The 13,819-nt window shown below is 47.1% G+C and overlaps 1 protein-coding gene across 10 annotated transcripts in view; it reads left to right on the forward strand.

The window, feature by feature from the left end:
• LOC135898303 (solute carrier family 41 member 1-like) overlaps positions 1-13,819 on the forward strand; it is a 458,169-nt gene that overhangs the window by 324,892 nt on the left and 119,458 nt on the right. For 5 of the 10 annotated variants that reach the window (XM_065427181.2, XM_065427183.2, XM_065427182.2 and 2 more), the window contains exon 1: positions 7,880-8,374. The exons of 4 other annotated variants lie outside the window; for them this stretch is intronic. The gene's annotated coding sequence lies outside the window, so the exon portion shown is untranslated. Of the gene's footprint in view, positions 1-7,878; positions 8,375-13,819 lie in introns of those variants that run through there. One more of the 10 variants, XM_065427176.2, reaches the window with a different exon arrangement.

The following is a 13,819-nucleotide window of genomic DNA, read 5'->3' on the forward strand; positions in this document are numbered from 1 at the left end:
GTCACCTGACCCCTACTGTACAAGAAATGGCACTGTAAACAATGTCTGCTATTTAATGCACAATGGCTCAGGCATAACTTTTGAACATGTTATATTTTTGCAAAGACGCGTCTTCATGAAGGTGTGTCGAACGCGCATTTTGGAGTTGCACAATAATGTGTTCCTACTAACACTTACACGCATACTTTTTCGTTATTTCATACCTGCATGCGTACTCAGCAACTATGCGGAAGTTATTCACTAGAACATTGCTCCATACCTGTAAACATACCAGTGACGATGAAAGACGACCAGTTAACTTTCGTTTACTGCTTACTTTAACGTCCTTCTGCGTTTAAATGTCTACTCATGGGTATCCTGAAAGCCGCGTTGATGAGACGGCATCACAAAGGAGTGCATGGGAGATACAGCACTCAAGTTCTCCAACTAAGCGAAATTGCAGCCCATTGGGGAATATTATTGCGTGCTATCTCCAAGAACCACGAAATGCCGTTGCCGATACTTCATCCGTGGAGGACACATCGTGAAGCAATACTGAAACGCCACAGCATGCTGTTATCGTATCACCGCGTGACGTACACACCCCACTTCAACGAAGCGAGAAGTGTTTCAGCGATAGCGATGAAAGAAAATAGAAAATGCGGGAAGGGCGGTTTTTCCAATGCCTTCACTATTCGCATAAATGGATAGGGTAGAATATAATTAATCGGCCAGACAATTACGGCTCGAAGAAAATGCAGCCAATTTATTAGGAACATACCGCACCGTACAAAATACACAACATACATTCCACTTGACTTTCAGTCTTAAAAACAGAAAAGAAGAAACGGAAAAAATGTAGTGAGGACATCGAAAGTGAACGCCTGAAATATAACGAAGCCGCGGAAATTTAACGAAGCCTTTTATTACCAGGTAGAGATGTAGGCATCGAATGGAAAACACATTGTATAAATGCTACAGAGGTAGAAAAAACGTTCAGGTCTATTTAAAAAACTCACGCAATTCCGTAAGACACGCATAACATCAATATTTATTGAATTCATTACCTTGGCATTTAGTAATCGTCACACTATATACTGCATAATGTCCACTGTACCTTGTTCTGCCTCTCGCTATGTAGTATTTTCCGATTTTCTTGCAGGTTCGCAAGCCGCTACAGAAATCGCGCAACAAGAAATGGATGCGCGAACCTGCTAAGGTTTGATACAGATAAATTGGTCATGATAAAAATCTGAACACTAACTTCTATCTTGCTCTTGGCGCGCTGACCATATAGAGTTCAATGAACCGAAGTTCTAGACTGCTGCTGCGGCAATGCGATGATGGCATTCCCTTGGCAGGTAGTTCTTTATGCTATCCCAGTGGCCTTTTTTGATTTCTGTACACGTTGTTTTTTTTTCCGCAGGTTTGGTAAAGCTTTAATTAAGACTTGGGAAGTTATTTCTTCCTGCGCATACTAAGGGGGGGGGTGCAATTATTTGCTTATGCAATAAGAATATTTCACTATATGTGCTATTTTCTCACGGATATACACTTAAGACTTGTACGTTCATTGCAGAATGTGCGCTTACAAATTTGTATCTCTTTCACTGTTATTGTTTCTACGCTCGTAATTCTCCAAGCCAATGACATTTTTTCCATGCAAATAATATTCTTTCGGCGTCTATGAATTAGGCTGCGTATACAGACGCACCTATAGATAAGTATCCAGCTGGCCGTGGAAGTCTCATTCTTCGCACCCCCCAGCAAGCGATGCCTAAGGCCTCATCGGGATTAGCTTTTCTTTTGGGTCAGCCCCTCCAGAAATATGAATGTAAAAATGAACTGAACTTCTTCAATTCAATTCTTCATAACTGTTTCATCAATATGTATGAGTTACTTGAGGCACGCGTAATATGTCTAACACATCGGCGTTGTCAGCCAGCTAACTTGGTCTGTTCTAGATGAATGCCTTTAGCCAACGTCGTGCTGGAGAATGAAAAAATGAACTTACATAAATACAGTTCTGGAAAATCACTTTATGAACTGATTCTGGCGCACGTAAAATATTTGTCGCAGTAGTTTTCCCGTTGAATTGGCTGCTTCGAGCTGACTGCCCTTAGTGAACTCAGCGCTAACCAACTAAATTCGAGAAGCCTTATACCACTGGAAACACGGGTTGAGCAGCACTGCAGCTTTTCATCGGTACACACAGTAAGGTCTCATAAAGGATGAAGGACGCTTACATTAAGTCCATATTTACGAGTGTACATGACGAAGGCCGTATACGCGCTCCTTCTCTTTCATAAGCATCCACAGCCACAACCGGTCACGGGATAGCAAAAAATTGTCAGCCACCCGACTGTAGCACAAAGCTGCAACGGAAACCCAAGATGAGTTCCATTTACTCCACCTTGCGGGCTTCCGCAGAACTGGTTTGCTGCAAGCGGTTACGATTAAGCTCGTAATTTAGAGAGTGACGAGGATTCTTAGTTCTCACGACTTCTTGCGGTTCATCTTGTCTCAGCAGCCATGTGTTTCGGCAACTTGGCCGCTAGACGACAATAATACTCATAGTGCCTCCATTTATTAATTTTCTTCTGTTTCCACTCGGTTATCACATTTGCCATCCGGGCAGCACTATGAACATTTCTACTGTGTAATCTATATACATGGGGAACTGTAATCTGAACAGGCGATTACCGAGTGCTTCGGAGCGTGCATGTGGATAATTATCGTGTCTTTGCGCTATAATCATGGCGGGCTGAATGTTGTCGAGCTAGATCACACATTGATATGGTTTCGCCTCCCTCTGCAACTTTGTATCTTCTGCGGGTATAGAAAGGCCGCGTGGAAGAGCCTTCTGAGCTTGACTATCAGTAGCGTCATGGTTCGCGCTGTACGCCGTGCTCTGTCTATCGCGCCTATGTTCCCACTGAGGACGGTGAGTTTTCAGTGACGACGGGTGCTGGTCAATCAAGATGATGAGTTTTTTCCCTTCATTTTTCACAAGGCAGCCAGCCAATTAAATGCATTACTTATGAGCGAAACGGTTGATTACATCCACCGCCATTGACCTTAACATTCCACATTTATAAAGAAATTGCTGCCGCAAGAGTGGTTTGTATAATTTAAGTAGGCGCTAGTCAGTCTGATTTGTGATGGCGAGACGCCGCTGGATAACAATTATCTCGAACGGCAGCCATCGTTAGCTCTGGCCCTGGTTGGGTGGCAATCGTAAAACGCCTGCAACCACTGCAGTGGGCAGGCTCTTAGGTGCTCGAGAGTCAATGGGCAGACTGCGTTGTTCACATTGGCAAAGCTGTGGCCCAAAGTACACCATGTTTTGAAAGACAGAAAAGAACGCCTGAGATACCCTTGCGCGAACGGTGCCTTGTCGTCTCTCAAGCGATGAACCAGTGCTTCGCCCAACAAAACATAGCAGAGCTCCGATGTACGGCAGGCGTTTTATAAACCGTAGGTTTATTTGCCGATATCCCCGCAATTTGGTGCGAGGTGTAAGTTTCTTCCCGAATATATATTACTCATATAGCACTGAGTGGTGACGGATAAAGTAGTTTCGGAGAGTGCACGTCTGTTTAGTGTAATGAAGCAATGAATCTCCACAAAGAACCTGGGTATATAACGGCGACGCCACATGTATCTCTAGACCTGAAATTTACTAATGTTTTCTGCGGTATTCTTTAGCCACTGGGTAAATTTAACACTGCATGTGCGCCTATTCTTAGCCTAATAGTCTCTAGAATGGGTATGTGCCACTCTGTCACCAGGGGTATAAGAGCTTTAAATACACGGTGTTTCGGCGTATCACATACTCCAGCGACATCCCATACAGAAGCGAGAGGCCGACGTAGATAACCGAAAGCATTTGCTATGGATCCCGGCACACTGGATTGAGCCCCCCGAACAAAGCGGCTCACCGCGTTGCTCGAGGCCTCACTCACCGAGCATCATCGGAGGAAGAGCCCCCGCGGGGTACTGCAAACGTCTGGGTGTGGGAGGATCATATGACCAGGTTCCACGACATCCCGACACAATATCAGTTACAAAGACGCGTATATCCATTCCCTCACGCTAGGTTAAACAGGACGCAAGCAGTACACTTCAGACAATTACAAACGGATTCTTACAGAAACCCGAGACTCATGCACGCCATGTATCCTGACGTGTACACTAAAAAAAGATGCACACCTTGTGGCGAGGTTGCCACACTTAATCACATGTTATGGGAATGTCAGCACTTAACAAACAAGTCGGGCAGTGCCGACCCCTCCGTCTCTTCTACCGCGATCCTCCGCTCGCACTGGAAGACCGCACTGCTCAGCTCAAACCTGACAGAACAACTCTGGGCCGTCCAGCGAGCCGAGGAAGCCGCTTCGAGACAAGGTCTCGGAACCGCGTCCGCACCGGGTGCCCACACCCACTAAAAGGACGCCGGACTCAAATGTTGTTGATTTGAAAATAAAAGTTTACGCTCTCTCTCGGCGAACACGTTAAATTTTTTGTAATTGCCTATGGCACATAGCGCAATTCTAGAACGTGAATTTGTCTACTCGAAGAGACGGACGTTACTCGCGCAAAAATTCAAATTCATAATCTACTCATTAACAAATAATCACTAATTAGGTTTTTAACTGATTACCATGTGGCGCATATTTCAATTTACGAATTCTAGCGGGTGAGAATGCAAGGCATATCCACTTGAAAAAAATTGAGCAGAGAGCACCACTTACGAGATATGCGCCGTCAAACTATCCTCACCCCTCCCCGTGGAGTGGTGCCATCCCTAGAGAGGCAGTTATGGCGCTGCACTTTTCTCTTCAACATCTTGATAAATGTCACTCACACACGGTAAAAATGCACTGTAGTTCCACCAACTTTCTCAGGAAAGCGTCGTTTCATGCATTGAAGCACAAACGTCACTGGAACGCTAATGCATTTCTCCTCAAAATTCGGGAACCAACATCTCGAAGCTGGTATCATCCGGTTCAACTGGATTCACCTTCCGAACTACCCGGCTAGAATGTTTAAATTGCAATATATGTCATAAGTTAATTAGGTAAAAGCGTAATTAGTGATTTTTAATAAGTTTATTATTAATTTCAATCTTTTGTGCAAGTACTGTCCGCCTCTTCCATGCAGTAGACCAGAATTGTGCTGCCCAACACAGGCAATTTTTAAAGATTTTTGAATGTATTCGCTGAAACACCAGGTATATTTAAATATGTGCAATAGTTTGGTGTGCGTACACTTGTCGTCACCATCCTACCATCGACAAGCATCGTGCGTACTGTCATCGTCCTGGTGGCGTCGCTGCGTTAGCACTTCGCAACCGGTGTTTGCGTTGCGCCATTGGTTGAGAATGGTGAAGTTCATAAACATAAGCATTCCGTGAGACTAATGTATTGACCTGCGCGGTGCAGTAAATGTCAGCATTATACACTATTACGCGCTGCTTAGGACGGAAGCAAATACAATTGTACACATCACCGCTTATGGAATAGCATATAAAAAACCGCCTCACTTCCCATATAACTTCTAAAGTGTGCGTTGTGTCTACGTACATGACGTAGTCTGTTTTCTTTTCCTGCGGCAGGGGACTCACACGAGTAACTCAATTCGCGAATTCTAATTTCAAGTGCGAAAACATGTTTAGCAGACCTATTTCTACCTATTATGATAGTTTCGCAAGTCCAAAGGATTTCTCCGCCAAAAACATTCTCATCAGTAGCCAGCATGCGTGCTGTCACGACTTGGCAATAAGTGCTATTCTCTCCAAATTACGGGGGAGTGGGGGCTACTGTTTGTTTCTCTGCATGCATCAAAAAGACGATTTGTCGCCTGTTGATGTTTTCATTTCTGTCTGTGTGGAAGGTTAAATATGGGCCAATTTTCTTTCGTGAACAAAGTCCTGCCAATCGGGTTGCAGTATCATAACACGTTTTGTTCTTTCTCTTCTTCCAGAGAAGCAGCTTTCCGGTTGAAATTACCGCCATTTCTCCCTAACCTTCCCGTTTTTGACTGTAAAGGGCCCCTCACCAGGTCTGGCCATGTCGAACTGACAAGCACAGTGCATACAGTCAGTGCTATAACGAGCGTATTGTATGGCATGATGAACCCTTATTGAGGTCCTGCACATAGTGAGTCATCACGAAGTGCACTACTCCCACCTGGGAAGCGGCGCATCGTGGGCCTGCTTGACAGCCCAGAATTGGTCAGCCAGAAAAAGGCTGTGGAAAACCGCCTCCCATCTGGCCTAGCTGTTATCGATGACAGAGCGTGACCGGGCACACCGCCAGAGCACGTGTTCTAACGTGGCTATTTCTCCACAATCGCGGCATGTACTGTCGGTGTAAGTATCCGGATAGATTGCATATAAGAGTGACGGATTGGGATACCTATTCGTTTGTAGTAGACGGAGCGTTAATGCTTGAGCTCTATTGAGCCGTGGATGAGGAACGAAGTGCCTGTAAAGTATTACACCGCTACGCGTCGCCAAAAGAGCTGAAATTTCAAACCAAAGTCCCTGCGCCCCTGTCCTCGTGGTCGCCGCGCTAACCACCATGAGAGTCGGCGTCAATCGCGCAAGTGCGTGTTTGTAGTTCGCCGTGCTGTGATGTCACTCACAGTGGACTTTGAGAACTAGTCAAGGCAACAGCACTCATCTGTTTTATCTGTTGAATCTATAGAAGAATTATTGTTTAGAGAAATAATAAAACCTACAAACCAGATGTCCGCGTGTGTTCGCTTCACTTTGTACCGTATATAGCCATAGCTACGTCCGTTTCGTCTGCTTGTTACCATGTCGTGCAATCGCGCGCGCAAAGAGCGAAATTATGCCCTTTTCTACCGCGTTCCAGCGCGATCATGCACTGTGATCTGCTAGCGTCTGCCTCTGTGTTCTTGTTGCATTGACTTATACCGGTTGTCAGGTGTTCTCGTGCACAGCAAGCTAAACAGGTGCTGCGCGAAACGAGACCAACGCAACAGCTTGCGCGAGAGACCGTCGGGGACCTGGTGAGGGGCTCTTTATGTAAATTTTCATCATGGAATAATCTGTCCTTATGCCTGCCTTTTCCATCACGTTGCTTTGCCTTACGTTATTTGTCGCACGTTCAGTTGCTACAGTAGCATACATTTGTCACGTATTGTGCCCCGTAGAATACTTTGAATCCTTTGAGAAACAATATTGCGTTTCTTCGGGTTTACTAACGTATTCCTACGAGGGACCTTCGGGATTATTAATCGCTTAGTTCATCTTTAATTACCTAATTGGGAAGAAGGCAAAGGAAGTGCAGTTTTTCTCATTTGCACTCGATAATTGCATGACCGTGAATCTTCCACAGGAAGCTGCCAGAGCAGCTTCCTCTACTCATGGCATTTTTCAGCGTAGGCGTCTGGGCATATGAGTGAGTGAAATACAGCGCGAACTGCACGACGTTGACCTTCGCACCTGTCGCTTCCCGCGCGCTCTGCGACGATAGGCACAATGCTATCTCCGAGCACGCGTATACCTGGGCTGTTTCAATGCCTGCCCCGGAAACGTTTACAACGCGCATTCATTTGATTGTCTCGCCCTCTGTGTCTCTCCTCCATCCTACTTTCCACTTCAACCCTGAACTCGGCGCGACACGTTTCGACACTTCCCTGTCCTCCTCCGTCGACCGCTGATATGCCGCGCAGCTCAGAAGCGAGAGACAGCAAAGAGACGTTCCAGTATCTCCGGCGTACGCGTCAGCAGGTCCCGTGCCCGCACGCGCGCACAAGCGGCTAGCAGCACCGCGTCACGTGGGGTCTAGAGTCCTCCAGTGACGACAGCAGCAGTCCACCCCTTACCCACGCTCTCCCTTTACCCGGCCGGTCCTCCTAGTCTTCCCCGGTCCAAATATCGTCTGTGCGTGTCGTTAAAACGCGCCCACACCTCAGTGCGCGAGCTCTTGGACTATTCGCTTTATCGAGGACGTTTGCACGACCGCGCTCGGAGCCGTTTCGACAAAAGCCCGTGGGTCGTTACGAGCGTCCTCGCCCGCTGTTCGCCGTCGCCGCCGATTCCGCGCCCCTCGCCGACTTCGTTGTGGCCCGTCGCTGCATGTGGTTGAGCCGGCCCGTTCAGCCCGGCATCGTCCCCATCGGCCTGGCCGAAGCACGCCAACCAGAGCTGGGCGGCGGGCGTGTGGATGCGGCGCCGTCCCCGCTGTCGCGGCGCGCTCGACCCCGCCGACGACCGAAGAGGTAGCTGCCCGGAGCCGCCGACCTGGCACCTTGGGGTCGCCGAGCCTCGAATGCTTCCTGGACACGTCCCCGGGCAGTCATCTCTTCTCCAGTAAACGCGTCATCGAACTCGGCGGACAGACCTTCTCGATTATATATCAAGGTAGGTGTTAGGAGAACGGGCCGGGCCTAGGGTGTAACGTTCGCAGTGGTTCCACCAGGGAGAACGAGATTACCGGTTCGAGTCGTGGTCGCAGCAAATTCGAGTGGCCAAATTAGACCGAAGCAATCGCCAAGAAGTCCCTGATGACATGTATCTAGCTTGTGACAAGAAAAAAAAAAGAAAGACTTACAGTCAACCAAATAATGTTTCCTCGGCATGATAGTGTGTGGGACAGAATGGCAGGTTAGAAATTTTCCCCCTGGCATTTCGGTGGTCGAAGGCAACCGTGCGGCTTCATTCCGCCTCTGCGTACAGTTCATTCCGTATCTTCTTGGGCTGTAAGGTTTGTCGTCCACAGGTGCCGCGGAGACTCACAGAGTCCCACCACTTGCCAACTGAACGGTGTCTGCAGCTTTCTGTGCAACGCAACTCTGAATTCCCTGAGGCTCCAACGATGGGCTCATTCCCATAGCCCCACGACTACTAACAGTTACGAGCCCCATCTCGATGCAATCCGGGACGCCCACTTGATCGTAAGAATCCTGCGCGATCGCTGCCTTAGATGTCCGTCAACGAAGACCACAGTCTCGTCGCCGTCAAATATGTGATTGATTAACCATCTATTGAAGCTGTCAACAAGCACAGTATATTCGCGACTCTTTGTCAGTATTTCGCCACCGCCTAGTGACGCTGTTCAATGCATGTTTCAAGTGTGTATTTTTCACCTGCCGTGCCTGAATGAAGGTGTGATGAACGAACGAAGATGGTATGCCCTTTTCCTATCGCTAAATCTAACAGAAAAGTTTTCAATCAAAAGAATAGCAATAGCCTAGGCAGGGACTATCCGAACAAGTCTATTTTTATTTAATGACCGTCTCCCATGTACCAACCAAAGAATAAAAGCCCTAGAAAACTACGAGCAACGTCACCGTCGAAGCCAAGGAGAACGTTACGGTATAGTAATATAAACAAAGTATAATACACATCCACCACGATAGCTGCCGAACAGGTTTTTCGCTTTCTTTCTTTTAATTTTCGTTGAGCGCATAGATATGTACAGCTTTGCTTAGTGCAACAATTTGAGATAATAAATGCGTTCGGTGGGTCGGCCACCTACTTTCATGCATATTTCCTTTCGTTGGTGTCTTTCTCACCACGATAGTGGTTATAAAGAGAATCCCCCTATTAAGAGGGCCAGATGAGCAGCTGATATGGCAAATTTGAAAAAAAACACATTTTGCAAAGATGTTAATCCACATTTCACCGTCATGTGGTCGGCATCCATACAAAAAAGGAAAGATCAAAATTCGCAGCAACGATGCAAATCAGCACACCCTTTTGCATGTTTCCTTGGCCTCTGCTACGTGACGAGCATGCATTGATTTGCCACGTCTCCACTGTTCCCCCCTTCAACAGTCATTAGCCAACCAGTTTCTTGAGGCCGGTTAAAAAAAGTCCCGTTAATGACGTCACTCGTAGGGGCCATGAAGATAAGCCTCTGTTTTCTGTAAACTGCCCGCGGGAACATTCATTTGGATTCCCGGGTCCTCGGCCAAGACACACGCAGCAGTTACGTGCAGTAAACTTCGCAGCATCGATTACGCAGCGCAGCGACTTTCTGGAGGAACACTCTTGTTTTTCACCATTCGAATGGTGCCGCATAGGCAGATGAATACATTACGTGTGCTCTGTTTACATTCGCACCGCGTACGTTCTTCCGTGTTGTCAAGCAACTGTTGTCGGCAGTTGCTTCGTCGTTTTTTTCCATGAAGCACGTCCTTCGATATTTTTTCCCCTTCTTTTGCTGGCTGTGTGCATCCTCTCTATTGCGTGATGAGCGGAAAAAATCATGCCCAGCAGCTTGTCCGCTGACGTAAAGTTTATGCTCCCGCAGACCGGCCCTTGAGAGCTGTCTACACAAGGTCGCAGGCGGCATCGATATAAGCCGATATTCAACCTCGAACGGGTGCTTGCAGTAGAAGTGCTACGCCTTGAGCAAAAAAAGGGGGGAAAAAAAGCAACAAACTGAAGGATTGGCAGACTGAACTGGCGCGAATTTGAGACCCATATATCTCTATTCGGCCACGCTCCAATCATGGCTATGATTTTTACCTGTGTCATGCGTTGTCTTTCAATGGTTATGTAAACTACTACATCCCATTTGAAGCTCTCTTTCTCAGTATAGCGTACGTGCAACCATAGTCCTTTATGAGATTTTTCTTCCTTTCTTTTTAGAGAAATGTGCTTAAAATAACCACTTCATAACCTAAATGCGGCTCGTGATGCAGCATCTGGCATATTTGGAAAAGTTTACCCGACAGGGGCAATATTATATGCCACTGCTTTCCGGGGCCGAGACCGCCAGACAGCTTCCTTTATCCTTTTTTTTTTCATTGTTTCATGAATTTGATAGTTCACAGCTTAGCAAAAGACACGCACAATAAGGCATGCCTAGCTAACAAGGGAGGAGCCGCATTCACAAATCTTTTCGTTACCAAATGCTGTTTGCCATTGAGCTGCCACCTCCGCTAATAAACTGGCCTATAATACGATTGGCTAGCGTCCGCACTTACGAACACTTCTAGCGTAAGAACTTTGGTGAATTCAGGTTGATGTGCGTTAAGACACAGGACGTTAGTACAGAAACGAATGCGAAGCGAACAAGTATAATAACATGCAGTGAGAGTCGCCAATATATGTTTCATTTTGACGTCCGTGTTTATCGGCCCTTAATATCTGTATAAAATATGTATTTACTTGATGTCTCTTTCTGTATATGTGTCACCCGCTTTCAAAAAAACGCTGTCGTCTATTATAACGCTATATGCACTTCCGCCGTCTCTATGTCTTTAGCCTCTCGTTTTTGATTGCACGCTGAGGCAGACTGTCTGGGTCTGCCTATAGATATCACCGCCCCTCCGTGTGATTTACTTATAGACGGATACAACTTTAGAAAAAAAGGGGAGGCCCCAACCAGACGACCAAGGGGCGACAGCCGATTGCCTCCGCGACTAAAACAGTCCCGCTCAAAAACCCGCGCTTCTAAAATGCGTAGTTCTCGGTACAAATAAAGTCTTTTGTATTTTGATTGCATGTTTGGTAGAGCTCTCGTGATTGCACTCCTACAGCACGTGCCGGATCGGGAAAGAAAAATGGCCCCCTGCCTTCGGCAATGCTGCGCCTCGTCTGCTTTTTAACTTGATTGCATGCACGGGACAAAAGAAGAAAGAGCAGCTCTGCATGGCGTTTGCGCTGGTTTACATGTACACGGCACATTTATTACTCAATTTGCGAGCTGAAAATGAATCATTTGCTATTTAACAAGGACTTAAAAAAAGAACAACGAAATTATCGAAACCATTACAAGTCGGACGAGAAGACGATTGAGGCAGGAAGTGTACAAAAATGCTTCATTCATCGTTTTAAATAAGTACTCTTGGTGTTAAATAGCATAAGATTTAGATTTCCTTTTTTGGTTTTGTGTTGTCATAAACGTATTTTCAAGAACGTGACAAGTATTTTTTTCGTTCCTTCTCATTTTTTTTTCTTGTACATAGACACAGTATAGATGAACACACCCGCCGCTAACAGTAAGCACCACACTTTGGCAAACTTACCTCGTCGTAACTTCACTCGGGAGCGAAACAAAAGAACATGGCACAAACACGCAGGATGTGTGTTTGTAGCGGTGTGAAGCCGCGGGATCTTGTTTTCCGGCAAAGCGTAGCGCAGCGTCAGCGATGCTCGCTGCCATGCTTCTGCGCCGGATCACGGCCAGAATAAACGCACACGGCGCAAGCGGCGCATCGTAAGCTCGCAATAATATTTGCGGCATGATAGACCACCACAAACCGTGTGGGAATTCACTCGAAGGGGCAGGCGCACACGACTGACGCGACGCGGCCCAGTTCGAGGCGCGGGCGGCAGCCTTCTCCATCGGCGGGCTCACCGGCCGTCCGGATCGTGACGTCAGTGTAGTGTGCGCGCCCATTGGTGGAGGCTCGCGTGCAGACGCCTGGGAGGAGTAAACGCCCCCTTTCTTTTCTAGAGTTGCAAGAACGAGAATGGCGTTTACCTTAGTGGCTCGTCCAATATGCAAACTCCCATATTTAAGCGGAACTGCCGGAACAGGAAACCAATTTTAAATGCAAAAACTTTATACTCTGCTTTCACACCTTTAGGAGTTCTTTTCCTGGGAAAGAGGTGACTTACCCACAAACAGTACGGTAGAATGTCATCCCAATTTTTGTGATCCACGTCTACGTACATACTCAGCATGTCCGCGACAGTCTTGTTCAAGCGTTCTCTTAGGCCGTTCGTTTCCGGGTGATGGGCGGTGGTCTTTCGGTGAGCCGTGCCGCTGAGGCTAAGCACTGTCTTTGGAAGTGTAGACGTAAAAGCAGTCCCTCTGTCCGTTATTATCACCGCTGGCGCTCCGTGCCTCGGAACCACGTTTTCAATAAATAATCGCTCTGATTCGACGGCGATGCCGCTTGGTAGGGGCTAGGTTTCTGCATAGCGTGTCAGATAATCGGTGGCAATTATTACCCACCTATTGCCAGTATTGCAAGTCAGGAATGGTCAGAGAAGGTCCCTCCCGATTTGGGCAAATGGGGTCGTGGGCCCTTGGACTGGTTATAGTAGACCAGCTGGTTTCATATGTGGTGGTTTGCATCGTTGACAATCGAGGCACGTGCGCTAATTTTAACAAAGGCGGCAATCCTGGGCCTCCAATATTTCTCTTTGACTCGGGCCAGTGTTCACGTGTAGCCGAGGTGGCCAGATATCTGTTCATCGTGGCAGGCTTGCAAGACCTAATGACAGATAGACATTGGGACAAGCAGGCGGCTGCTTCCGCTTGCAGATAAATTCAGAACATCAATAGGGAAGCAGAATGATGGCAAGCTTCTTGCAAATATTTTGGGCGCGTTTGTAATCCGGCCTTCTAAAATATCAATTAGCAGAATCAGTTCGCCGTCTTTCCGCTGCTAACGAAAAATGGTGACCGTGTCTAGAGCTCCTATGAAAGCCATGACTTCGTCATTTTCTGTGACTTCCTGCTCAATCGCTGACCATGAGAAGCAGTCATTATCGGAGTGCTGTTTTGCGGATTTGCACACCACTGTCATATCACATTCCTAAAGGCTTAGGCTCCAATGCGCTAGTTCACCGGATCCTTCAAGTTCGTCAGCCAGCAAAGTGAGTGATGATCGCTGACAACACTAAAGGAAGGGCCATAGAAATATGGGCGAAACTTGATAACTGCCCATACCACCGGAAGGCATTCCTTTTCTGTGGTTGAGCATTTAGACTCGGCACGTAAGAGCGTCATACTTGCGTATGCATGACTCTCTCGGCTGATTGTTGCTACTGCACGAGCACAGCGCCTAGACCTACGTTGCTAGCGTCCGTATGACTGAAAGTAGGGGAGTCCTCGTCAAAGTG

Source organism: Dermacentor albipictus, chromosome 5, assembly GCF_038994185.2.
Source record: "Dermacentor albipictus isolate Rhodes 1998 colony chromosome 5, USDA_Dalb.pri_finalv2, whole genome shotgun sequence".
NCBI classification, from domain to species: domain Eukaryota; kingdom Metazoa; phylum Arthropoda; class Arachnida; order Ixodida; family Ixodidae; genus Dermacentor; species Dermacentor albipictus.